Source organism: Tamandua tetradactyla, chromosome 6 (assembly GCF_023851605.1).
Source record: "Tamandua tetradactyla isolate mTamTet1 chromosome 6, mTamTet1.pri, whole genome shotgun sequence".
In the NCBI taxonomy this organism is placed as follows: domain Eukaryota; kingdom Metazoa; phylum Chordata; class Mammalia; order Pilosa; family Myrmecophagidae; genus Tamandua; species Tamandua tetradactyla.
In genome coordinates, this window is record NC_135332.1 from 179,398,076 (window position 1) to 179,425,514 (window position 27,439).

Below are 27,439 nucleotides of genomic sequence, written 5' to 3' on the forward strand. Positions count from 1 at the left end.
GTGCCGCGGCCCGAGGTGACCACCTGCCCAATTCTGCCAGCTGGCCTGGGAAGGAGGAAGGGAGGGACTCCGGCCACTTGCCGTCCCACCCGGGAAAGCCCGCGCCCCTCGGCGATCTCACCGGAGTTGGTTCTCCCAGACAGTCAGCCCTTCCAGGATGGGGTACGCCATCCCTTTGATCTCCGTCGTGGCTCCGGGAGCTGCTCTGTATCGTCTCCACTCCCCCAGTAGCTGTTCCCAGCTATGGCCTCCCTTTCACTTCCCTGGAAGAGTCTGCTTTCCCATGCGCGAGCCTGCCTCTGAACTCTCACCCCACTTTTCTGCAATAGTCCGGCACCAAATCCCTTTTTCTTTTTTTTTTTAAATGCAGTAACTACACACAGATCACCCATGCATTTATTTAACCATGCAGGGGTACAAAAGGAAAAAAGACATTGATGTTTCCTCTGGTTTCCTGTTCTGTTGGGGATAAGATGCAGGACTCCCTGCGATAGCAAGAAACGAAATATTTTGGTTATGGATGGGTAGAGTAGATATTTTCAGACTTATTTTTTATTTTTATTTCTTGGTATCCCCCCAAAAAGAAATGGAGTGTCAGAATTAAGTAATTTGGTCAAAGTCATACAGCCGCTAAATCCTGGAGCTGTAATTTAAACCGACTACTTTTTTTTTAAATCAACCTTTTTACTAATCCATCTTGATACTATTCCATCTCTCGTTAGACCTGACTACGTGTGGATGTGTTCCTAAATTTATGCCAAATGCAAATCATAACTCTTTCCTTATCTGTAACTCTTGTCTTTCAGTGTTTTGTCTTTCTGAAGATATAAAATCTTAGCTATAGGAAATAGCGAGCAGGTCATATTTTCATGTATCCCAATATCTACCCATCTTAGCTGCCTTTTTTCATTGCAGTTTTTTAATCATTAATTTTTATTCTCAAAAGAACTCAGAGTTTATTTACTTGCTCTTTTTGGGTTTTTAACCTTGCTAGAAGGAAGGAGATTTGCTCTGAATTTTAATTTGATCAAAGAGACTTTTTATATTAGGGGGCAATGAAAAACATTTTTAAGTAGTTTCATAATCCTTTGATCTTGTCCTCTCCAGTGTTAGAGTTCTTATTCCCCCCCTAATTAAAATGAAGTAGAAAAAAATGTTTTTGCATTTAGAATAAAGTTTACAGTTGTTAGTCTTATTAACATGTCTTATGGTGAAAACCATATAATGCTATGAAATGGTTACCTTCAGGATTTTTTCTTTTTTTGGCATGGGCAGGCACCGGGAAACGAACCCGGGTCTCCAGCGTGACAGGTGAGAACTCTGCCACTGAGCCACCATTGCACCACCCTACCTTCAGGATTTTTAAAATAGAAAATCATGTTCTCATATTTAATGATTTTGCATCTCGTACTTAATTAAAGAGAGTATGTTACTAATCTTAGAAAATCACAGCAGCTGCTGAAGTCAGATTTAGTCGTAAAACATGGAAAAAAAATTTCAAGAAGAGATGAAATTTCAGTCAAAAGAAGTACAGTGGACAGCCAGAGAAAATGCAGTTCATTGTGAGGTGTTATAAGCTGAGATCTGGAAGTTTGTTACAGTTTTTTTTAATGAAGGCTTTAGATGAAGAGAACTAATATTTGAGCACTTATTGCATGGGCTTACAGTGTCCTTTACAGGTCTTTGTTTCCTGACAGTGAGAACCAGCTGTGCTGTCTGGAAAAGAAGGAGAAATCCCCCTTCTTCTCCCCAGAGGCTAGTGGTTCCCTATTACAGGCCTCCGCTGGGGTGGAGCTCAGGAACCCTTCCTGAAAGAAGGGACTACTCGAACTCAGAAAACGTGTGAGTTGGCCAAGGTCGCTTAACTAGTAGAAGGCAAAAACCAGAAAGGAGCTCCGTTCTTCAGAGTGTTTGCACCCCTCTGTGTCTGTGTGTGTTCACTGTGCAAAGCACCGCTGTGTGCACGGTTCTCTCCTGACTACTGGGATCTAGCCAGCAGTAAGAAAAACGCAGAGGCAGTCTAGGGTGAGTGCTTTAGGAAGATGAGTGAAATGGTTATTCAGGAATTAGTGGAAGCATATTAATCCAGTGTATCATTCTGGGGTTAAGTGTTTCTCACTGAAGACTGTGATACCATGTGCTGTAGCCACAAGCATGGCCTTGACCTGATGCATGTCAGGTACCAGATCCTTCCTCTTCTCAGCTTGGCGGCCAGGAGACACTGACCCGGAGACCGTCCTGCGTCTGCCTGCCTCCCTCGAGGATTAATTGAAGCCGCTTATTTAAAGGTGCCTGCCCGTGTCTGTCTGATGTTTAGTTGGCTCTCAGCAAGTGTTGGTCTCATCTCCTTCCCTCCTAATTTAATGGTAAGTTAAAGCTATGCAGGCACTTATTTTATAAAACAAGTAGAAGCGAAACTGCCTGAGTTCTGAGCCCCTTTTCTTCACTCCTTCCTAGAATTTAGGTCCTTGAACATACGGCATACAGCAGGGGTGATGCCTTGACGTTCAGATTTTCAGAAGTCCACATAAAGCACCCGTCATGGTGTGGCTCTTGCTTTAACTCACAGCATACTGTTTCTGTGTGATAAATGATAGGAATCATTTCTTAAAGAATCGAATCTAGCTGTTAAACAGGAAACTTAAAAGGTATCAAAGAATGCTTTAGAGACCTGACTGCGTTAGAAGGGGGTAGGGGTGAATTCAACGAATTTGAGCTGGGAGTGAGATTAAGGGAACTGGGATATGAAGTCACACATTTTTATCTTTCCTCCAGTAAAATTTATGCAGTATTTTTCTAGTTGACCAAAAGTGTAGGTTGTCAGTCCTTGTCTTCCTGTCTGGTAGAAAAGTTGGAATATAGGGTTTCCCCCCTCCTTCTTTTGTAGATATCATATGCCAGAATTTTCTGTAATGGGTGTCTTCTTAGTCACAGAGTAGGTTTATCCTTGTAAGATGACCTTGTAATCACAGGAGGCGTTTGGTCATTCTCACTTTTTACAGTGTTAAGCTTGAGGACTTGGATTTAAAAGATAATACGTACATTTTTTTGTTTTTTTTTTTTTGCTTTTCACTGAAACTCACATCAACGTATCTTGTACTTTTTTGTTTTTTTTTTTGCAAGAACTAGTGAGGTGTTCGTTTGCTTCGGTCTTCTGATGCAGGTAGTTTGTGTTGAAAGAATGCATTGTGGTCAAGAGCTTGCTGAAGGTTTCAAAGCCACTTTTTCTTTAATATCTTTTTTTTTATTCCTGAACAGCCATTTTGTGGCATCTTTGTTTATTAAAGTAGTACGGCCTTAACACAAACAGCAGCAGATACTAAATCATCAGAACAGAATTATAGGCATTGCTGTTCACTGCTGTTTCATCTTTAGTTTTTATTTGTTTATTTTTATTAGATAAGTTGTGAGTTTTTAGAACTAGCATGCTTAAAGTACAGGATTCCCGTATACCACCCTGTTACTAACACCTTTCATTGCTGTGGTGATATTTGTTACAACCAATGGCTGCACCTTTTTATCTTTTTGAGTGTACTTGTGGTTTAAGTATTCAGCTGTTTACCATGTTCTGCAGTTCCATGTTTGTTTGCTTGTTGCAGTTTGTCTTCGGTTTCCTGTGCACAGCCTGACATTTCCCCTTTCCATTGAGGTGAGACACGTGCTTCAGTGCTCGCGGATGCTGTCATGGTGACGTGCTGCAATCACGCCCCGGTCACTGGAGCACTGCCGTCATCCTGCATGGAAGCCCTGCAGTTTACTTTTTCCTGAGCCATGATTCCCCTCCCACTGCCCTGTGTCAGGCCCCGGCCTCCCCAGTCCTGTCCTGCAGGCGCTGTTCACTTCCCGTCCTTGGGGTTGTCTCCAGCCCCGCTTTCAGCGTTTCTGCCATGTGTTCCTCCCTTGTACATGCCCTTCGCACGTTTTGCTGTTCCTTATTCTTTGAAAACATCACTGTGAGTCTGTCCACAGAGTTTTCCTCGTGTTGTTCCCCTGTGCTTGGGATGTCCAAGCCCATCCCTTTAGGCTCCGTTAAAATACTGCTTAACCAAGCTCCCACTGACCTTTCGACCTAGACGTGTGTGGTAGTTAGGTTCAGGTGTCAGCTTGACTAGGTGAAGGCAGCTAGTTCTGTTGCTGTGGACTGGAGCCAATGGTACGTGAACCTCATCTGTTGCTAATTATATCTGCAGTTGGCTAGGAGGCATGCCTGCTGCAATGAATGACGTTTGACTTAATTGGCTGGTGCTTAAATGAGAGAGCGCAACATAGCACAGCCCAAGCAGCTCAGCATTCCTCATCTCAGCACTCGCAGCTCAGCCCAGGCCTTTGGAGATGCAGAAAGAAATCACCCCGGGGAAAGGTGTTGGAACCCAGGGGCCTGGAGAGAAGACTAGCAGAGACCATCCTGTGCCTTCCCATGTAAGAAAGAACCTCAGTGGAAAGTTGGCTGCCTTTCCTCTGAAGAACTAATGAAATAAATCCCCTTTTATTGAAAGCCAATCCGTCTCTGGTGTGTTGCATTCTGACAGCTAGCAAACCAGAACCACATGGTTACCGCTGCAGCCTTGAAGTTGTATGATTCTCCATTTGTACTTTTCTTACGTTCCTTAAAATGTATACATCGATCTGTGAGTATCCATGTGTCGTCTCTACTAAAATACATATTTTTGAGAATAGGGTTGATACTCCTGTATTATGCAGTAACACTGCCATTTACTGAGCTTGCAAATGCCTGACTCCAGGTTTCATCTGTGCGTCCTCGTCCTGTCAGGCTCCCTTTCAGCATCGTTGTGCATTTGTTGGTGAACGCTCAGTCAATACTGATTGAATGGACGTGGAAGTTTCTGCACTCGGTGGCCTCTTTTTTTGCTGGCCTCGTGCCTTTGCCACTTCCCTTTTGGTCTGTGGCTGTCTTCTAGACCTCCATGTGTGCTATGGTAGCCTCTAGCCACATGAAGTCATTAAAAGTTAAATTTAATTAAAATGGAGTAAAGCTAAACGTTTCGTCCTTCAGTGTCATGCAAGCTGCATTTCAGGTGTGCAATAGCCAGGCATGGTTAGTGCTCCTGAGAGCTGGGCTGGACAGTGCTGGCCCACAGCCTGGGGTAGCGTGGGCGGCACTTCCATGACAGGAGGGACTGAGTAGACAGACCCGCTGTCCTATGCAAGGGTGCCTGGGGCACTGATAAAACCCTTCCAGGTAGGCCCTGCCTGTCCGCTCTTCCCAGAAGCCTAGTTGTCTGCACGCGTCAGGCTCTTGCACACTTGTGTTCCCTGCTCCGGGGAGGTTTCTCTTCCCCAGCCTGCTACCCTCACTGCCCTGGGGGAAGCGGCCATGGCTTCTCCTCAGAAGCTCTGAGCTTGAGAGAGCTCGTCAAGCTTTGGAAGGCACACGTCACGTGGATATGTGTGCGAGCCTCTCTTTTGCACTCTGGACATTTTCTTTTACACAACCTCATTTAATATCCACCCCAAGCACTTGAGGTGTTAGGTGAGCCTCACTTTTTAGCTAAGGAAATGGAGTTTCAGAGAAGATTGGCAGCTCACCTCCATAAACGGTCAGCAAGGGGCAAATTAGGACAGCAGAGTTCTAGAACTTTCCATTTCATGTTCAAAGCCCTTCCAGTCTCAGCAGGCCCATGTCCTTTTCAGTTGTGGGACTGCCACTGTGGATTGCTTTTCAGACTGCAAGAGAATTGGGAGTTTCTTTGACTCCACCTTGATCTTTTAAAATGATCTCCACCTTTAATTCTAATTAATTAATTGTTAAAGTGTGTGTTTCATTTTTATTAGCCTTGTCTTCATACTTTCTCTGTTCCTGCCAGTAGGTTTGTTGTGCGATGACTGGGCACATCCACTTGAGCTGTTGCTAATCCCACAGCTCTAGAGGGGACATTGGCATTCCCAGGTGGGAGTCCAGGGAATGGGCAGGGCTCAGCCTTGCTTTTCTTTTCTTTCTGGTGCTGTCCAGCAGCCAGGCGCTGGTCTGTGGTTTGAACCCTTGTATGTTAATAGTGTTTATTACCCCAGGTGTCACTAAATCAAGCTCCTCTCTCCATTTTATCGCTAATTTAGACTCTCTTGCTGCAGGTATCATAAGGCTGGACAGCTTTGCTTGTCTGGAGCAGCAGGCCAACGTGCTCTCCTGGGAGCGCCGTAATCAAGGGCAGGGGGCAGAAGAGCTCCAGTGAGCCTTCACTTAGGACTCTTTCTGCGTTTTCCTGCAGGCAGCTTAATTTTAAATTCATGTTTTGCTCATGTTTTGGCTTTATTTGTTCCCAAGCCTGAGATCCTGGAATTTAAAGGACGTGGCCGTTCGTAGCATTTGCATGTAATACCTGCAGTACAGTTTCTTTGTCAGAAGGATAATTAACGGTGTGATTTGTGCATCGACTGCCTTCTGGTATTCATGCATAGTTTGTAAACTTAATTAGTTCTTGGAATAGCAAATGTTTTGAAGATGATAAACACTTTCCCTCTGAATAATATGTGTTGAACGGTTATATATTCATAGAAACTCAGTGCTCCTCAAATTAGAATGCTGATAGGTGTTCCTCTCAAGGTAAACTTCACCTGCAGCTGCAAATGCCCAGATCATATTGTCGCCCTGTGCTTTTCACAGGGGAAATCAGAGATTTAGCTCAGACATTTCAGCCTCAGAGAACATTCATTATGGTTCCACGGTGTCCAGAACACCCGTGCAGTTGTCACACCTCGATGCCATTTTTCCAAGGCTGGCCATGTCACTGAGGCACGTGCTGGAGGAGGGGGATGAAGGCCCCTGGCTCCCAGCCACGCAGGGTGCGCTTGAATCCTGGAGCCCACCAGGAAGCACCGCCCACTCCTGAAGGAGGTACCACAGCGTGCGGCATGCCTGGGGCGCACAGCCTCGTGACCCCTGGGCTGGGCTGACCTGGGGCACACGGCCCAAGTGCCCCCGGTGCCCCCCAGCACCCTGATGGGCAGAGCTGTGGGGGAACCTCAGGTTGTAGAGTGGAGTGTGGTGGGTGTGGGGGTGTAAGCACCTCCCACGGGGGGCTGAGCTGCATCCCGTCCTACAATCACTCTGCAGACACGCACCGTGTCTGCCCACGCGCTGTGGCCGTGTAGGTCCAGGGCCCTCTGAGTTCCGTCCCGCCTCAGTGCCCTCACCCGTCATGGGGAGCCACAGGGTCGCACCCTGGGTTCAGGGCAGGAGTCAGAGGGCAGCTGGACATCAGCCAAGTACTGATTATTAGCTTCAGCCAAAGTTCTGTGTTTGTTTTTTGATTCAGTCTCTGCCTGGGCAGGCAACAGAATTGTGGATCTGTAAAGGGATATTTACTTTATATGTTATTTAGCCTTAAAGCAGTTTAGCCAGATGTCAGGAAATTTGGCAAGAACCCTCTGGCATGCATAATTTGCTTAACTAAGTACTTTATGGGATGAAGAGCCAAAAGAAAATGAAGGGGTGCCAGTGGCCAGCCTTGAGGGTAGTGACTTTTTTCAAGTCCCAGATGATTTTAATGTGCACCTGATTTAAGAACCAATGGTTTAGAACGGGAAGAAGTATACCTAATGTGACAGATTCCTGTGAAAAACATGCCCCGTGGAAAAGTCACTGCAGAGAAAGCATCTGACTCTCATGAAGAAGCTGCAGAAAAATGTGGCTTGACCCTCAATCTTGGGACTTGCCCCTATGAAACTTATTCCTGAAAAGGAGAAGCTAATCCTACTTATAATTATGGCTAAGAGTCACCCCCAGAAAACCTCTTCTGTTGATCAGATGTGGCCTCTCTCTCTAAGCCAACTCAGCAGGTGAACTCACTGCCCTCCCCCCTACATGGGACATGACTCCCAGGCTATAAATCTCCCTAGCAGCGTGGGACATGACTCCTGGAATGAGCCAAGCCCCAGCATTATGGGATTGAGAAAACCTTCTTGACCAAAGGGGAGAAGAGAGAAATGAACTAAAATAAAGTACAGTGGCTGAGAGATTTCAAACAGAGAGGTTATCCTGGAGATTTCAAATAGGTTATCCTGGAGGTTATTCTCACACACTAAATAGATATCACCTTGTTAGTCAAGATGTAATGGAGAGGCTGGAGGGAAGTACCTGAAACTGTAGAGCTGTGTTCCAGTAGCCATGTTTCTTGAAGATGGTTGTATAATGATACAGCTTTTACAGTGTGACGGTGTGATTGTGGAAACCTTGTGTCTGCTGCTCCTTTTATCTGTGGTATGGACAGATCAGTAAAATATAAGGCTAAAAAATAAATAAATGATAGGAGGGTTAAAGGGTAAAATATTGGGTAGAGAGAGATACTAGTGTTTAATCAGAGAGAGGGATGAGGGGTATGGAATGTGAGTTTTTTCTCTTTTCTTTTTCCTGGAGTGATGTAAATGTTCTAAGAGTGGTCATGGTGATAAATATACAACTAAGTGATGATATTTTGAGCCATTGACTGTATACCATGTGTGGACTGCGTGTGTGTGAAGATTTCTCAATAAAAGAAAAATGTGCTTCAAGAGTCTTAGTATGGCCACCTGCCCCCTCACTTTTGGAGAGGGGGCCTCATTTTCAGTTATTATGTGTATCTCTGCAGAGATATTTCAAATCCTCATTGACTATAAATATTCAAGTATATGCTGATTGATCTTTTTTTATTAATTAAAAAAAATTAACTAACAACATTTAGAAATCATTCCATTCTACATATGAAATCAATAATTCTTAATATCATCACATAGATGTATGATCATCATTTCTTAGTACATTTGCATCAATTTAGAAAAAGAAATAGCAAGACAATAGAAAAAGAAATAAAATGATAATATAGAGAAAAACAAAAATAAAAAATACAAAAAATATATATAAAAAACAAACAAACAAAACAAAAAAAACCTATAGCTCAGATGCAGCTTCATTCAGTGTTTTAACATAATTACATTACAATTAGGTAGTATTGTGCTGTCCATTTTTGAGTTTTTGTATCTAGTCCTGTTGCACAGTCTGTATCCCTTCAGCTCCAATTACCCATTATCTTACCCTGTTTCTAACTCCTGCTGGACTCTATTACCAATGACATATTCCAAGTTTATTCTCTAATGTCAGCTCACATCAGTGGGACCATACAGTATTTGTCCTTTAGTTTTTGGCTAGTCTCACTCAGCATAATGTTCTCTAGGTCCATCCATGTTATTACATGCTTCATAAATTTATTCTGTCTTAAAGCTGCATAATATTCCATCGTATGTATATACCATAGTTTGTTTAGCCACTCATCTGTTGATGGACATTTTGTCTGTTCCATCTCTTTGCAATTGTAAATAATGCTGCTATAAACACTGGTGTGCAAATGTCCGTTTGTGTCTTTGCCCTTAAGTCCTTTGAGTAGATACCCAGCAATGGTATTGCTGGGTCGTATGGCAATTCTATATTCAGCTTTTTGAGGAACCGCCAAACTGCCTTCCACAGTGGTTGCACCATTTGACATTCCCACCAACAGTGGATAAGTGTGCCTCTTTCTCCGCATCCTCTCCAGCACTTGTCATTTTCTGTTTTGTTGATAATGGCCATTCTGGTGGGTGTGAGATGATATCTCATTGTGGTTTTGATTTGCATTTCTCTAATGGCCAGGGACATTGAGCATCTCTTCATGTGCCTTTTGGCCATTTGTATTTCCTCTTCTGGTAGGTGTCTGTTCAAGTCTTTTTCCCATTTTGTAATTGGGTTGGCTGTCTTTTTGTTGTTGAGTTGAACAATCTGTTTATAAATTCCGGATACTAGACCTTTATCTGATATGTCATTTCCAAATATTGTCTCCCGTTGTGTAGGCTATCTTTCTACTTTCTTGATGAAGTTCTTTGATGCACAAAAGTGTTTAATTTTGAGGAGCTCCCATTTATTTATTTCCTTCTTCGTTGCTCTTGCTTTAGGTTTAAGGTCCATAACACCACCTCCAATTGTAAGTTTCATAAGATATCTCCTTACATTTTCCTCTAACTGTTTTATGGTCTTAGGCCTAATGTTTAGATCTTTGATCTATTTTGAGTTAACTTTTGTATAGGGTGTGAGATACAGGTCCTCTCTCATTCTTTTGCATGTGGATATCCAGTTCTCTAGGCACCATTTATTGAAGAGACTGTTCTGTCCCAGGTGAATTGGCTTGACTGCCTTATCAAAGATCAAATGTTCATAGATGAGAGGGTCTGTATCTGAGCACTCTATTCGATTCCATTGGTCGATATATCTATCTTTATGCCAATACCATGCTGTTTTGACCACTGTGACTTCATAATATGCCTTAAAGTCCGGCAGCGCGAGACCTCCAGCTTCGTTTTTTTTCCTCAAGATACTTTTAGCAATTCGGGGCACCCTGCCCTTCCAGATAAATTTGCTTATTGGTTTTTCTATTTCTGAAAAATAAGTTGTTGGGATTTTGATTGGTATTGCATTGAATCTGTAAATCAATTTAGGTAGGATTGACATCTTAACTATATTTAGTCTACCAATCCATGAACACGGTATGCCCTTCCATCTATTTAGGTCTTCTGTGTTCTCTTTTAACAGTTTTTTGTAGTTTTCTTTGTATAGGTCTTTTGTCTCTTTAGTTATATTTATTCCTAAGTACTTTATTCTTTTAGTTGCGATTGTAAATGGAATTCATTTCTTGATTTCCCCCTCACCTTGTTCATTGCTAGTGTATAGAAACGCTACAGATTTTTGAATGTTGCACTTGTAACCTGCTACTTTTCTGTACTCATTTATTAGCTCTAGTAGTTTTGTTGTGGATTTTTCCGGGTTTTCAACGTATAGTATCATATTGTCTGCAAACAGTGATAGTTTTACTTCTTCCTTTCCAGTTTTGATGCCTTGTATTTCTTTTTCTTGTCTAATTGCTCTGGCTAGAACCTCCAACACGATGTTGAATAATAGTGGTGATAATAGACATCCTTGTCCTGTTCCTGATCTTAGGGGGAAAGTTTTCAATTTTTCCCCATTGAGGATGATATTAGCTGTGGGTTTTTCATATATTCCCTCTATCATTTTAGGAAGTTCCCTTGTATTCCTATCCTTTGAAGTGTTTTCAACAGGAAAGGATGTTGAATCTTGTCAAATGCCTTCTCTGCATCAATTGAGATGATCATGTGATTTTTCTGCTTTGATTTGTTGATATGGTGTATTACATTAATTGATTTTCTTATGTTGAACCATCCTTGCATACCTGGGATGAATCCTGCTTGGTCATGATGTATAATTCTTTTAATGTGTTGTTGGATTCGATTTGCTAGAATTTTGTTGAGGATTTTTACATCTATATTCATTAGAGAGATTGGTCTGTAGTTTTCTTTTTTTGTAATATCTTTGCCTGGTTTTGGTATGAGGGTGATGTTGGCTTCATAGAATGAATTAGGTAGTTTTCCCTCCACTTTGATTTTTTTGAAAAGTTTGAGGAGAGTTGGTACTAATTCTTTCTGGAATGTTTGGTAGAACTCACATGTGAAGCCGTCTGGTCCTGGACTTTTCTTTTTGGGAAGCTTTTGAATGACTGATTCAATTTCTTTACTTGTGATTGGTTTGTTGAGGTCATCTATTTCTTCTTGAGTCAAAGTAGGTTGTTCGTGCCTTTCTAGGAACTTGTCCATTTCATCTACATTGTTGTATTTATTAGTGTAAAGTTGTTCATAGTATCCTGTTATTACCTCCTTTATTTCTCTGAGGTCAGTGGTTATGTCTCCTCTTCCATTTCTGATCTTATTTATTTGCATCCTCTCTCTTCTTTTTGTCAATCTTGCTAAGGTCCCATCAATCTTATTGATTTTCTCATAGAACCAACTTCTGGTCTTATTGATTTTCTCTATTGTTTTCATGTTCTCAATTTCATTTATTTCTGCTCTAATCTTTGTTATTTCTTTCCTTTTGCTTGCTTTGGGGTCAGTTTGCTGTTTTTTCTCCAGTTCTTCCAAGTAGACAGTTAATTCCTGCATTTTTGCCTTTTCTTCTTTTCTGATATAGGCATTTAGGGCAATAAATTTCCCTCTTAGCACTGCCTTTGCTGTGTCCCATAGGTTTTGATATGTTGTGTTTTAATTTTCATTTGCCTTGAGATATTTACTAATTTCTCTTGTAATTTCTTCCTTGACCCACTGGTTGTTTAAGAATATGTTGTTGAGCCTCCACGTATTTGTGGATTTTCTGGCACTCTACCTGTTATTGATTTCCAACTTCATTCCTTTATGATCCGAGAAAGTGTTGTGTATGATTTCAATCTTTTTAAATTTGTTGAGACTTGCTTTGTGACCCAACATATTGTCTGTCTTTGAGAATGATTCATGAGCACTTGAGAAAAAGTTGTATCCTGTTGTTCTGGGGTGTAATGTCCTATAAATGTCTGTTAAGTCTAGCTCATTTATTGTAATATTCAAGTTCTCTGTTTCATTATTGATCCTCTGTCTAGATGTTCTGTCCATTGATGAGAGTGGCAAATTGAAGTCTTCAACTATTATGGTAAATGTGTCTATTTCCCTCTTCAGTGATTGCAGTGTATTCCTCGTGTATGTTGGGGCATTTTGATTCGGTGCATAGATATTTATGATTGTTATGTCTTCTTGTTTAATTGTTCCTTTTATTAGTAGATAGTGTCCTTCTTTGTCTCTTTTAACTGTTTTACATTTGAGGTCTAATTTGTTGGATATTAGTATAGCTACTCCTGCTCTTTTCTGGTTGTTATTTGCATGAAATATCTTTTCCCAACCTTTCACTTTCAACCTATGTTTATCTTTGAGTCTAAGATGTGTTTCCTGTAGACAGCATATAGAAGGATCCTGTTTTTTAATCCATTCGGCCAGTCTGTGTCTTTTGATTGGGGAATTCAGTCCATTAACATTTAGTATTATTACCGTTTGGATAATATTTTCCTCTACCATTTTGCCTTTTGTATTATATATATCATATCTGATTTTCCTTCTTTCTACAGTCTTCTCCATACCTCTCTCTTCTGTCTTTTCGTATCTGACTCTAGTGCTCCCTTTAGTATTTCTTGCAGAGCTGGTCTCTTGGTCACAAATTCTCTCAGTGACCGTTTGTCTGAGAGTGTTTTAATTTCTCCCTCATTTTTGAAGGGCAATTTTGCTGGATATAGAAGTCTTGGTTAGCAGTTTTTCTCTTTTAGTAATTTAAATATATCATCCCACTGTCTTCTTACTTCCATGGTTTCTGCTGAGAAATCTACACATAGTCTTATTGGGTTTCCCTTGTATGTGATGGATTGTTTTCCTCTTGCTGCTTTCAAGATCCTCTCTTTCTCTTTGACCTTTGTCATTCTAACTAGTAAGTGTCTTGGAGAACACCTATTTGGGTCTATTCTTTCTCTTTGGGGTGTGTTGCACTTCTTGGATCTGTAATTTTAGGTCTTTCATAAGAGTTGGGAAATTTTCAGTGATAATTTCTTCCATTTGTTTTTCTCCTCCTTTTCCCTTCTCTTCTCCTTCTGGGACACCCCCAACACGTATATTTGTGCGCTTCATATTGTCATTCAGTTCCCTGATGCCCTGCTCAAGTTTTTCCATTCTTTTCCCTATAGTTTCTGTTTCTTTTTGGAATTCAGATGTTCCATCCTCCAGTTCACTAATTGTAGCTTCTGTCTCTTTAGATCTACCATTGTAGGTATCCATTGTTTTTTCCATTTTTTCTTCTTTGTCCTTCACTCCCATAAGTTCTGTGATTTGTTTTTTCAGATTTTCTATTTCTTCTTTTTGTTCAGCCCATGTCTTCTTCATGTCCTCCCTCAATTTATTGATTTGATTTTTGAAGAGGTTTTCCATTTCTGTTCGTATATTCAGAATTAGTCGTCTCATCTCCTGTATCTTATTTGAGCTATTGGTTTGTTCCTTTGACTGGGCCATATGTTCAATTTTCCTGGTGTGATTTGTTAGTTTTTGCTGGCGTCTGGGCATTTAATCAGATTTCCCTGAGTGTGGGGCCCAGCAGGTTGAAAGACTTTCCTGTGAAGTCCCTGGGCTCTGTTTTTCTTTTCCTGCCCAGTATGTGGTGCTTTTCTGTCTGCGAGTCCCACCAGCAAAAGATGTTGTGGCTCCTTTAATTTTGGAAGACTCTTCCTGCTGGGTGTGTGGTGGAGACAGAGGAAAGGTTGTAGATTGTTTTTAATGGCTTCAAATTGTGAAGTCCTGGGGTCTGAATTCCTTGAGAGAGAGATTCCACCTGAGTTGCGTTTCACCCCTCCCATGGTGAAGGTTCAGGTGGTAGAGAGCCCTGAAAGCAGCCTGTTTCTGCCTTCGGGGCAGTTGTAACCTATGTAATCCCAGCGCTGAGCCCAGAGGCAACGAAGCCTCCGTAGAAACAACTGCAGAAGGCTCTGTTTCACCCCCTTTCCTCTTTTTCAGTTAGCCCAATCGGCGACTCCCGCCTTGATCAGTTTCGCCTGAGCTGAGGGCCTATTTTTAGTAGTCAGAAGTTGTTCATTAATGCCACTATTGGTGTTAGGTTGGGCTCAGTCTCTACTACTGTTGGAGACTCTTTCCTTTCCCTCCGGTAAGTCTCCTGTCGGGGAGGGGCGCCGGCCGTCGCGGCTTGGGAAACCGCTGTTCCGATGCTCCCAGCTGGCCCGGGAAACCATGTGTGTGGAAGGCGTTGCGTTCGCTGGCCACCGCGGATTGGGGGACCGCTGTTCCAAGGCTACCAGCCGGCCCGGGAAGCCGTGCATGGGGGAGGGTCTCCGGCTGCGGCGGCTTGGGGAACCGCTGTCCGAGGTTACCAGCCGGCCTGGAAAGCCGTGTGTGTGGAAGGGGCTCTGGTCACCGTGGCTTGGGGAACCCAATCCAAAGCTCCCAGCCGCCCCGGGAAGGAGGGAGGGAGGGCCTCCGGCCACCACCCGCCTCGACCCGGGGAAGCGCACGCCTCTCGGGGACCTCACCGCAGCGGAGGCTCTTAGCCGGTCCAGCCGTTCCGGAATGGGGTACGCTGTGTGTCTGGTCTCTGTCGTGGCTCCGGGAGCTGTTCTGTACTGTTTCTAGTTCTTTAGTAGTTGTTCTGGAGGAGGAACTAAGACCCACGCGCCTTACTAAGCCGCCATCTTCTCTGGAAGTCGTGCTGATTGATCTTTGTTTAATGTCTTAGCTTTCTGTTGTGATTAAATCTGAGTAACGGAATCCGTGCTTCTCCTGCATTTTCACTTTCTTTTAAAAAGTGGTTTAACATCTGTTATAGCAGCATTTAGGTAGCGTAAAGGAACATTATGAATAATTGGAAATTATAGTATTTTGAGACATCTTGTTCATTTTGTACTAACATTAAGTTGCAGTTTTTGTTTCAGTTTTTAGTTGTGCTCATTTTTCTAGCATATCTTGTGTAGTTTGTGGATACACCCTTTAAAAAGTGTCAGAATAGGTGTGTTCTTTGGGATCTAATAGTAATCCTTGATCATGCTATTTATCTTTAGAAATCTTTTTACGAAATTGACTCTGGAGATAATAATAAAAAAAATGTGATTCATTGTCTTAACTTTTCTTTTTTCCCAGTTTACTCTGGCTCTTTACCTTGTAAATAGGGCCTGATTATATGGGCATAGCATGATTTTATCCTACTCTGAATTTATTTTGAATAGTCTGTTACATCCTTAGAGTCTGTATTATTGTAATATAAACAATAGAAAATATCCATTTTTAGTCTTATTAGATATGAAAGTAATAAAGAGTAAAATACTTGTATTATATGGTTGTTATAGAATATCATTAGTACAGTCATATTTCTATCTCAAAGTGTGATAATGCCAGCGGGATAAATGAGGTAGACATTGAATCTTCGCACAAAGGAAATGGGTTTTATAATGAGTGCAGTCTGAACAGAACTAATCTCCTTCTTGGATCATTACTTCACCTAATCATAAAACCTTTTTTAATTCAAATCCTTGCAGGGTTCTAATTGGTGACCTCCGGAGCCTGATAATTGTTTAAGATAGCTGGTCTTTTACAGTATATCTAATGATGTTTGCAATTAAAAGTGAGAAATGTGGTTTAACCCTTGGCAGGTATAACCAAAAAGTAGATCTTCTCTTTTTTGCATGGGCAGGCCCTGGGAAACGACCCCGAGTCTCCGGCATGGCCGGCGGGAGCTCTGCCACTGAGCCACCCTCACACCGCCCTCTTTTTTAATCTTTACAGTTATGTTCATCCTCCTCCTGATGGCTCCTGACTTAAGTCCTTATTAACTGAAACTAACCCCGTGCTCTGGTTTCCTCGTACACTCTGTGGGTTTACTGAGGATTCCTCTGAGAAGTGTCTTTCGCAGAAGTCGCGGACAGCCAGCTCCTTTTGTCTGTGGCCCAGCTCCATCTTTCATTCTGTCCTTTGGGTGATTAAGTAGACACAGAGCCATTTTTTTTTGCAGCCAATTCCAATAAATAATTATTTCAGAACTTTTCTTACTACAGATGTCAGTGGGTTACAAGAGGAAGAAGTTTTTCCAGGCAGTTTGCTAATTTCTGCATTAAGGAAAGGTAAAACCTTAGAAGAACTCGAGCCCCACTCCTTTGTCATCTGCAGCAGCATGCACAACGGCGCGCTGGAAAGGACTTGCAGCTGTGTGTGTGTGGTCTCCTCGCTCTGCTCTGTTTCTCAGTAGACAGTCCACACTCCGGGACTGCAGTTGACTCTAGAAAATCCCACTAATTGTGTGGGATTGGAATTTAATGCAGTAAGTTACCTGTTGCCTGAAGAATTTATTTTATTTTGAAGCTGTCATTTATTAGTGTGATGTTTTGGGGAAGAAACAAAATCTTTCAGAATCAGAGAATCACGGAGACAAATTTTAGTTCTGCCACTTGTTAGATTTAAAAGAAAAGCGGTTATGTGGGTTAAATAAGCGCTTGTCCCAACACTCTGAGAAGTTATGAAGACTAATTAACAGTAGGTAAACCCTCCAGTACAGAGTCTAGAATATGGTAGTTATTCAATTTGTTGGAGTCCGTCTGTCAGTTCAGGGAGCATTCCATCTCTGATTTCTACTCTGTGGTCTTTATGGTTTTAAATTTTCAAAAAGCTTACATTGCAAAAGATTTTTATATTTTAGTTTTTATGGATATTTTATATTGACAGTTATTAGAATTTACTACCAAAATTCAGTAACCTTCCCATTTCTGAAGGCCTTTGAGTCTTTCTTCTTATTTAGAGGATAAACTTACTTGATGGAGGAACTCCGAGACCATGTCTTATCTTGGTGTTTCTCGTTTCTGCCACGCAGCCTTTTCTTTGGTGACTGACTTCATACGAGTTAAAGAGCCAGCACGCTGGAAACACTTGTTTTCTTAAAGGAATATGATACGAGTTTTGTAATTATGAATAGTATTTGGAATTGTTTAATCATCTACTTTGATCCTCTAGAATCATTTTGCTCTCATAAATTCTTCTTGAAGTCCTTTTGTACAATGACATATGGATATAAATGAATCATCACAAATTGGGCATTAGATTAAGCAGATAACTTATATTTGCATTGTATTAAGGTTTTCAAAGCATTTTGATAAACAGTTTTTCTTTTGATATTTGTAGTAACTTGAAGTTACCCCCCAAATGAAATAACAATCCAAGACATTTTATTTCTCGCTCAGATTTCAGATCTCTCTAATGCAGTAATTCCGAGAGACAGTGGAAGGAGCGTGGGTTTAGGAGTCAGGGGCACTGGGCTTGGAGTCTGGATTTCTGTAAGCTGTGTGGCCTTGGTGTGGTCACAGACACCTCTGAGCAGGTGCCTTCTGCCCATCGAGGGCTGTTGCTGATTTGCAGCAGTGTCCCAAGGTTAAAGCCTGGAAGAGAGTTCCCAACCACTGTGTTATCGTTATGTTTTTGTTAAGTATCGATGTTAGATAGAATTATTCCATTAATCCCTCCCTCCCCCGTTTCTCCGCCCCTCTCTCTCCCCCATCCTTCAGCCCTTCTTTTCTTCTTTATTTCCTAGAGGACTTTGCATTCCCCTATGTGTGTATTTAATTTTAAGTGTTACATGAATATTTAAGGCTAATTTGCATATAAATCTTTGCTCTGTGCTTACAAAAATGGTTAACTTCCAAGCGAAAGTAAAAACATTCTTAGTATTAACTTTGTGACTGTTTCTTGCTCCTGAGATGGTATATTTACAATGAGCTTTTTCTTCCCTGTTATTCAGTGATAGGCATCTCTGTTTCTGCTGTACCGTTTCTTTCTATTTGTGGAACATTATTTGCAAGATCATGAGCTGCGTGAATCAATCTTATTTGGGCAGGTTTTAGCATATTCTACTCTGATTTGAACGTATGGGTGTTTAGGAAGGTTTGGGTTGTTTCAATAAATGATTTCCCAGTGAAAACACTTGTCATGTTGGTGGGCAAAATGTTTTTCGTACCAGCAGCTGCAGTAGCCTTTTAGTAGTCTGTCAGAGACATTTACAGTGGCTCTGCACGCTATTTATGTATCTCAGATTAATGTGAGTCCTTTAAGTCCTGTATTAGTTTGAAAGAGATTTCTGAAGATCGAGCATGTAGGCATTGTCGTTCTTTTTTATGAGTTTCTCTTTTTATTATAGGTCCAGACTAAGTCTTTTCATTTATTAAGTTCATACGAGAGTTAAGGTGCTTGGAAAAGGGGAAGCTCTGTTGATGTGTTAAATCCACACTAGTGTTTCTTGTGCAGGTTGATTGGCATTAATCGGTTATATTTTTCTGACCCTTTTGTGAGTTATTAATACATTGTTTCTGAAAGGACCGAGGTACAGGTTATCGTTGCTCACTCTCCAGGTCTGTGAAAGCTCGGTGGACTAGTTCCCGGTCGCTTGCCCTCTTGCATGCACGCCGTCGGTCAGTGGCCCTCTGAGGAGCCCTTCCTCGGCCACTGTACTGGGTTTGGGACATGAAGGACGTGTGAGTGGTGGTCCCCTGTCGCTGGCCCACACCCCAGCGGAGGGCACAGGCACTAGGCAGTGAGCACAGACGTGAGCCCTGCTGTGGGGGACGTCCTGTGCCAGCACCCTGGGGTCTGCTGGAGGGACTCCCCACCTCGGAGTGGGTTGGGGGATGGGGAGGTCAAGGTTTTAATTGGGCTGGACACAGAGTTGCATTTTCTGTGTTGCTCAGGTGCTATCAAGTTAAACTAGCCAAGTTCTCACCCTGGAAGGACTTGTGTAGAGCGGGCTCTCAGGTTACTCGATCAACGCTCACCCGGAGCTTACCCGAGCCCTCAGGTATCGGCTCATTTAATCCTGGTGGCAGCCTTTGCGGTAGGTGCAGCTGTCCTGCTGCAGTTCCCTGGTGAGGCGGCTGAGGCGCAGCCACGAGGCGACAGGGCCAGCAGGGGCCCCAGGCAGGGGCTCTGCCAAAATGATTGCTGGGCTCTTTCTCCCTTGGAGGGGCTGTGCTCAGTGTCTTGAAGCCATCTTACTACTCAGCAGACTAAGAACGAAGAACTCCGTAGTGACCGGCGGCGTCCTGGATGCTGGTGCACCCTTCGCCTGTACTGCTGTCTCTTCAGTCTGGGGCCGGGCGGTCCCGCACTGCCCCTGGGTGCTGACCTGATGCCTTCGCCGTGGGGGAGCCGTGCAGGAGCTCGGTGACCTCGCAGCCGGCCACTGCAGCCTGCGTCTACACGGAGCACAGAAGCTGTGTCAGCGCTGTTGCTCCTTCTCTCCTTTTTGCTTCGGAAACCATGTGCAAGATCGCTTCTCTTTGGGACCTTTGTGCTTGCCTGTCTGTGTGATTCCTCTCTTTAACAGTGGTGGAATCTTTCTTTCCTTTTTCGTTTGGATTTGGATCATGGGCCTTCCCTAATGCAATGCAAGGTTCCTTCAGCTCTTCCGTAGACTCTGCTCTCAGACCTTCGGGAAGATCATCAGTAACATGAGCTTTTGCAGTTTCCTGCTGCATTCTTGACACTGAAGCAGAACTTCTCACAAACTTCATTGTATTAGAATGAAGTGGGAAGAGAGAACAGATCTGGCTCCATTAAGTAAGTCCAACACTTATACTTAAGTTTTAGGTTTTCCAGTACATTCTCACATCTCACGTTTAAGAAGCAAAAAAGATAAAGATAAGAGATAAAAAGGTGTGGGCTTTGATGTCAGATATGCCGGAGTATGTTAAGTTGCCTAACCTTTGGGGAGCTTTTTAACCCTTTGAATCCTCAGGGTCTTACCTGTTACATGTAATGTAAACATTAATGTAACATTAGGATATAGGGATAATTAGAGCCAAACACAGAGCTCAGTACTTGATGTGTCACTGTAAAGTAACACCCTCTAAATAGAGTCAAGTGAAGTAATAACCTCTGAAACATAGTTTTCCGTATTTTGCCATGTAGTTTTATACTGAAGCCTTGTGTTGTACTAGAGGCATCAGAAGCCCCTTGGAAAGATTCCTTCCGTTTGCCAGAGGTGTGGGGTTGGAGGGATGCTTCCCCCACCCAGGCCTGGGTCCTGCCCTGCCCGGAAGGCTGATGTGGGTCAGGTGGGCTGCTTCTGCAGGAGCCTGCCCTCTGCCCTCTGCCCTCTGCCCGGGCCCACCTCACCCAGTGTGGCCAGGGCGGGAACCCGCAGGGGGAGGAGGAGTGGAGTGGGGTTTCTTCCTGGGACACCTGCAGCCCCCCCCAGCCCTGCCACGCTGCCCTCCTGAGTCGCTCTGGGTTTCGCTCGCCTCGTCCTTTCCTTGCCCTGCCTGCCGTGGGGCCGTCGCAGCTGTCCTGCCCCTACCCTCCATGCCTGCTCTCACTTGAGGTTCCCCTCGCCCTGGAACGTGGGCCCTTAGCCAGCTCCCTCTGGACACCCGAGTGGGAGTGCTGCTGCCCCCTGCCCGTCTGGGCCCTCAGCCCCTCTGGAGGCCCTGGGCTGGGCTGCAGAGGTCAGGGTTTGGGTTCCAGAGGCTCGGCATGGCAGTTCGCTGGCTGAGAAAGTTCATTGTGTTGGGTCCTTGTCTCATGAGACTTTTTTGTCTTTATGGAGATGTTTGTTCCGCAGTGGCTGGGTTGTTAGCTGGACAGAAACATCCCAGCGACCTGAGGAGGAGTGGGCGGGGAGTGCTCTGGACTCGCCACCTTGCTTTGAGCCTGGCTGCTTGTGCACGGAGGGGCTTTTGGTAGGATCGTTTTTGAGTTTTCTTATGCGTAACTATGAACAGTGGTTGATGTTCCTGGATATTGTCGGGATCCAGTGAGATGCAGCAGGTGGGCTTCCTGTAGGAAAGGGAGAGCCGTGGGCAGAGGGCCGTCGCAGTGCCGCCGGCTCGTCCCCGTGTGAGCCGGATCCCTGGGCACCTGCGTGCAGGCCCCGGGACGGGGATGGAAGGGGAAGGGACAGTCCGCTGCGGGGCGGACGTTCAGCGGAAGCTGCCACAGCCACGTCATGTAAGCGTGCTCTGTGTTCGTGGGTAACTAGTTGGGGGTTCAAGGACAGCCTTTCCGGGAAATGAAGTTTAGGCAGAGACACCGAGGAGAGGGCATGGCCGGGCAGAAGGTCCACAGAAGCGCTTCAGCCTCGGAGAGCAAGTCACAGGCGTGAGGCTGGCAGGTGTGCGGCCTCGGCATCTCCGGGCGGGGACCAGGGACAGGGACCACTGTACGGGTGCAGAGGGTGGGGGAGAGGGCGGGGCCGCACCTGGACTTGAGAAGGCGTGCTGCTTTCCCTGCCTGGGAGGGCTTTGCCCCCTCGGGTGCTCTCTTCTCCGTCTTCTGTTCACTTTAGAGGTCCAGACTCCTTCTAGTGTGTCCCTCTTCCGTTCCTCATCTGGGCAGATTGTTTAATCCCCCCAGTTGTGTGTATAGTCCGCTTAGCCCCTCTTCGCCCCACCCGCCTCCTTCTCCCTCCCTGCAGGCTGACTCTCCTCGGATGCTGTCTCCCTTCAGCCCGCCACATCTGGGGACCCGCTGTCGTGTGGGAGCACCTGGCAGGTGTGCTGGACGGCTGCTGCTGGCCTCCTCTCCACGCCTGTGTCCTTGCTTCCCCCCGCCGTGGGCCGAGCAGAGCATCCCCCTGGAGCCGTCCCCTCCCTGCAGGGCCCTGGCTGTGGGGCAGGACGAGGAGCTGTGCCGAGCTCGGGGTCACAGGGTTTCGCCATCATCTGCCCGGGTCGTTCGGTCTCCTGCATCAGTCACTCTCCAGACGTCGGCTGTGCAGACAAGGAGCTGAAGGGTGGTGTCGGTGCGTCTCAGGGCTCATCCGGCCTCGCCTCCATTCCTCATGTCTTCGGAATTCACCACACGTTATTTGAGTTTTTGAATAATTTTCCAAAGCTTTCTGTAGCACCCAATATGCTGTATTAAACATTCATTTACTGCCCATTACGTAGATGCTTGTCTTCCCTTATATAAGACTTGCTGTTTCCTATTTCCAGAACCTTAAGTGTAATTTCTTCAGCATATCAGCACTCACGCAGTTTTTTTTTTTGGCTAGATGGTCGTTTTTTCCCCTCAAGTGAAGTCCACTGCATTTAAAATGTATTGAACTCTCAAAATAATGTTTTGCACGTACTTCTCAGAAACACACCTTTTCCTAAGTGAGCTGAGTTGTCCAGGCAAACTCCTCATCCACAGTTTCACTTTGTAAATGAGTGATCAGGAGGGAATAAAGCTCTGGATTTTCTGCCATTATGTAAAATATTAGCATGGTCTCTCCAGATAAATTTTCGTTTCATTGTGTTTAAGTGTTTTGTTTTTAATTCTACAAAATTTTTTAGGTATTTAATTTTGAAGTAGATACACTATGCACAATTCAGAAATTTATAGATGTAAATTTAAAAAATGTAAAACGAGATACAGTGAAAATCTCACAGCCCCTCTCTCTGATCTGCTGTGTTCCTCCATGCTAAAGAGATAACCTGTTATTAGTTTTTATGTATCAATACAGAGATGTTTTATGAGCATATCCAGGTGAGCATTAACATATATTCTTTTTTCCTTCTTTTTCATAACTGTTTTACACTGTGCGTCTAACTGTAATGATTGTTTTTCCTAATTTTTTTGAAAAAAATTTGATTTTGAAATACTTCCACACTTATAGGACAGTTACAAAAATAATAAAAACTGTATGCAGCAAACTCCAAAATACCCCTACCTCCCAGGTCCCCAGATCCACCAATATTAACATTTTCCATATTTGCTGCATCTTTATTTCTATTTATCAGTCCGTTTCCTGAACACTTAAGTATAGTTGTATGCATCGTGTTCCTTGAACACTTAATACTGCCATGGACATTTCCTGCAGCCAAGGGTATTCACTTATGTAACTACCTTAAGTGCATTTTTCAACTTCAAGAAATTTAACACTGACAAAAAAGTTAATCTGTATTCTCTCCTTTTCATTATACCCCAGTGATGTCCTTTTGATTCTTTTCTCCTCCCTGATTGGACCCCATCCAAGGTCATGTTTTGCATTTCTTGGACATTGTCTCTTTAGGTGCTCTTTCTTATTTTCTTTAATTGTTGGAGCATATAAACAATATAAATTTCCCCATCTCAACCACTCGCGAGCACATCATTCGGTGGGATTATTGATAGTAACAACGCTGTGGTGCCCTCACCGCCTTCTGTTACTGAAACTTCCCCGTCTTTGCAGACAGAACCCAGTCCATCATCATTTACCCCACCTCTCCCCAGCCCCACACTCCTGGCAAACTGTACCCTACTTTCTTTGTCTCTGTGGGTTTGCATGTTCCTCCAGTATTTTCTTTGAGGTTACCATAGAGCTTAAATTTAATATCCTAAATCTATAAGTCTCGTTTGCTTGCAGTATGCACAGACTGTGTTCCTATACCACCCGTCCCTCTTTATGTAGTTGTCACAGGTTCCATGTGTCTATGTTATGAGTCCAGACCACTGCTTTATCCTTAAATTTTATGCATTTGCCTTTTTGAGCCTGTAGGAAACAAAAAGTAGAGTAATAAACCAAAATTACAAGAGTACCAGCATTCGTATTTACCCATGTTGTTCGCGTTATCTGGCTCTTTGTTCCTTCATGCAGCTTTGCTGTTGTCTGTTGTGTTTTCCTTTCAACTCCAGAACTCCTGTAGCAACTCGCATAGGGCCGTTCTAATCATGATGAGGTTCCTGAGCTTTTGTTTATCTAGGAATGTCTTAATTGCGCTCTCATTTTTGAAAGACAGTTTTACTGGGTATAGAGTTCTTAGCTGACAGTTTTTTTTTATTTCAGGACTTTAAATATGCCATCCCTTCCCTTCTTGCCTCCATAGTTTCCTGTGAGGTATCGGCGTTTAATCTTACTGAGGTTTCTTTGTACGTGACATGATCCTTCCCTCTTGTGGCCTTCAGAATTCTTTCTTGATGTTTGGCATTTGAGAGTTTGATGATAGTATCTCATGGTGTGGGTCCATTTGGGTTTCTCCTGTTTTGAGTTTCGTTGTGCATCTTGGACATGTTTATGTCCTTCCTTAAATTTGGAAAGTTTTTTTTTTTTTTTTTTTTACGTGGGCAGGCACCGGGAATCGAACCCAGGTCCTCGGGCTTGGCAGGCAAGCATTCTTACCTGCTGAGCCACCGTGGCCCGCCCAAATTTGGAAAGTTTTTAGCCGTCATTTCTTAGAACATTCTCTTTGCCCCTTTGTTTCTTTCTTCTCGTTCTGGGGCTCTTCGGGCGGAGTCGCACAGGGTCCTCAGGTGCTGGTCACTCTGTTATCCTCTCTTCTTTCTGCCCTTCAGACTGGACTGGGTCAGATGTCTTCTCTTCACGTCCGCCGAGTCTTTTCTCCCGACTGCAGCCTGCTGGTGAGCCCCTCTCGGGAATTTCTGATTTCTGCTACTCTGGTCTTCAGCTCTGGTTTCTTTATGTAATTTCCATCTCTCTATTGATAGTCCCCTGTGTTCCTCTGCCATCTTCCTGATTTCGTTTAATTCTTCGACCATTTTTTCTTTTAGCTTTTTGAGCATATTTAGGCCCAGTTTTTAAAGTTTTTGTCCACACCTCACCCTCCTCATGGATAGTTTATAGCACTTGGTTCTACTGCTATGCCTGAGCCCTTGCTCCTGTTACTTTGTATGTTTTATAATCTTGTTGAAACTTGGCCATTTTGATATTTAGTGTTTTATAGCTGGGATTTAGACTCTAAAGTCTCTTAAGTATGTAGCTACCTAGTGTTATGGCAGCACTTTTCTTGGATACCAGGAGCTAGCCAAAAAAAAGAGAAAAGATTAAAGAAGAAAATACGTTTCCCAGTCTTTGCAGGTTGACCTGTTCCAGTGCTCACTCAGGACTTATCCTTAAAATGAGTTTAGAGGATAGCTCGAGGCCAAAGCATCGGGCCTGCAGTGCTTACTGTGCACACCTCTTGGTTTGAAAATGCATGTGTGGCCCTGTGAATTCTCCCATTTGCATGTCTACAAATGTTTCCTCTTTCCTAGAAAACAGCTTCCTTGTGATCCGGGCAGGCCCGGCACTGAACGCCCCCCACCACCACCGATCCTTCCCCCAGCGGCCACGACGAGCCTGCCCCCCCAGTGTTTGGTAGGGGGGTCTGTGAGCTGCCTTCTCCATGCAGGGCGGGTTCTGGGACAGTGAGCTGTGATGTGTCTTGGTTCTGTCCCTCTGGCCACCATCGACAGATTGGGCCAGTGTGTGTCCTGGAGAGCCAGGGTCTGGGCCCAGGCTGGGGTCATGGGAGGCCCACAGGGTTCCATGAGGGTTGCCCCCACTAAGGACCTTTTCCTGCCGTGTTACTGCAGCCCTTACCTGTGGCTGGATGTTGAAGGCTTCCCTGGGGGCATGGGGCCCTGTAGCTTTCCTCTCCTGCGCCTCGATCCCCGTGGAGAGCTGTCATATCTTCCATGTCAGAGCGTGTCTTAGGGCCGCTGTGTGACCTTCCATTGTTAGCTGTGCTCTGACAGTGGGCGTGTATATAGTTCACAGTGATGTAAGCGCAGTGCTGTAGCAATACTCATGTACAGCAGTTTACATTTGTCCTGGTGTATTTGTACCATAAATTTCCAGAAACGAAATAGCTGAGGCAAAGGAAAAATACCAATTAAGCAATTCTTAATTCTATGATAGAATTTAAGCAGTTTTAATGAAAACTTGCATAACTGTAATTTTTTATATTAGAAATTTAAGTCCTTGAGATTCAAAGATTATTTGTTTTTGTTTATGGAATTAGTGAACTTTTGTATTTTGTTAGTTTGAAACAGGAACTGATCATTGCATAGAAAGCTCTGTGTGGGATCAAAGGAAAAACAAAATAAAAATCAAATGAACAAACAAAAACCAAAACAGACATTATTATTGAAACTAGATTTTGGGGCTGATAGAAATTCAGTGTCCATGGTTTGAAAACGTAAGGTTTAGTCCCCTGCACTATCTAAAACCATAATCGTGAATTTGCTTGTTATCTCTGAGCCGGAAGACGGCTTTGGTATACACTGAGCTCTGTGTTACCACATGTAATCTGGGGATTAGAGAGAGGCAATCCCCTATGCATTCGACCTTGAGATTTTGATTGGATTTCTTCAGTGGTTGATCTTCCTTTGCTACAATTAACCAAAGGCGTTATCCCCCCAGTGGGTGTCAGAAGCTCTTTCTCACCCCAGGGAGGATCCGAGGGGCGTTCGCCGGAACCCCAGGTAGAGCGAGGCGGCCCTACACCACGTGGGTGTCTGGAGAGCCCTACGTTATCCTGGGCAGTTCCCATCCTATGGGGTGTCGTGAAAACGCTGAGCTACCTCTGATCTTCAGTCAAGGAGAAAACACATGTTATTGATTGGACAGTGCTTATTTAACAGCAGCAGCAAAATTTGATCAGTTTTGACTTCTCTAGTTGGAGGGCAGTAGGGTCTCAGAAAAGGGTGTTAGGTGATATTTATGCCAGGTCCAGAGTGCCAACCCCTGTGCTCTGCTGCCCTCACACGGCATCGGGCTCTAAAATTAAATAGTAATTCTTAAACAGTGAACTGTTATAGTCCAACAGATTTTAATTCAAAGCTTGCTTAAAATAACATCAAAGTATTTTGTTAACCTAAACTTTGCAGAGTTTTGTATATAAACAAAGAGGAAATTAGGTGTTTTGTATAGATTTTCATTTATTTTCCTCTTTAAGATGACAGGCATGCCTCAAACTGTAACATAGTATATATAAAATAGGTAATTTTTATATAATTTGTTAATCTTACCTGTATGACTTTGTGACTTCACAAGTCTTACTGATGTCACTGATAAAAAGTAATTTGGAATTCTGATTTTATGGAGGTAAATATTAAATCATGTATCTGGTGTGAGTTCTTAAAAATTGTAATTAAATGCTTTTTAATTTGGGAACAAAATAAGCAATTAAATCTCTTTGAGACATATACCGACATATAAAAATTCTTTTTTTTTTTTTTTTTGAGGAGAAAGCTTCAGTATACCTAATTTTGCTGAATCTTCTAAGTTTGTAAAAAGGCATTGTGAATTATGGCATATGTAGATAAAGGAGGAATTTATTTTCTT

General features: G+C 43.5%; 1 protein-coding gene and 1 long non-coding RNA gene across 3 annotated transcripts in view; one reads left to right on the forward strand and one right to left on the reverse strand.

Annotated features, from left to right (window-relative positions):
• The window catches only part of KHDRBS3 (KH RNA binding domain containing, signal transduction associated 3), a 198,473-nt gene that overhangs the window by 47,204 nt on the left and 123,830 nt on the right, over positions 1 to 27,439 (forward strand). The gene's annotated exons all lie outside the window — the stretch shown is intronic.
• On the reverse strand, positions 40 to 25,831 carry LOC143689086 (uncharacterized). The gene is made up of 3 exons (XR_013178561.1): positions 25,694 to 25,831; positions 25,096 to 25,132; positions 40 to 485 (listed from the first exon to the last, which is right to left on the reverse strand). It is a non-coding gene; the product is annotated as an uncharacterized LOC143689086 (long non-coding RNA).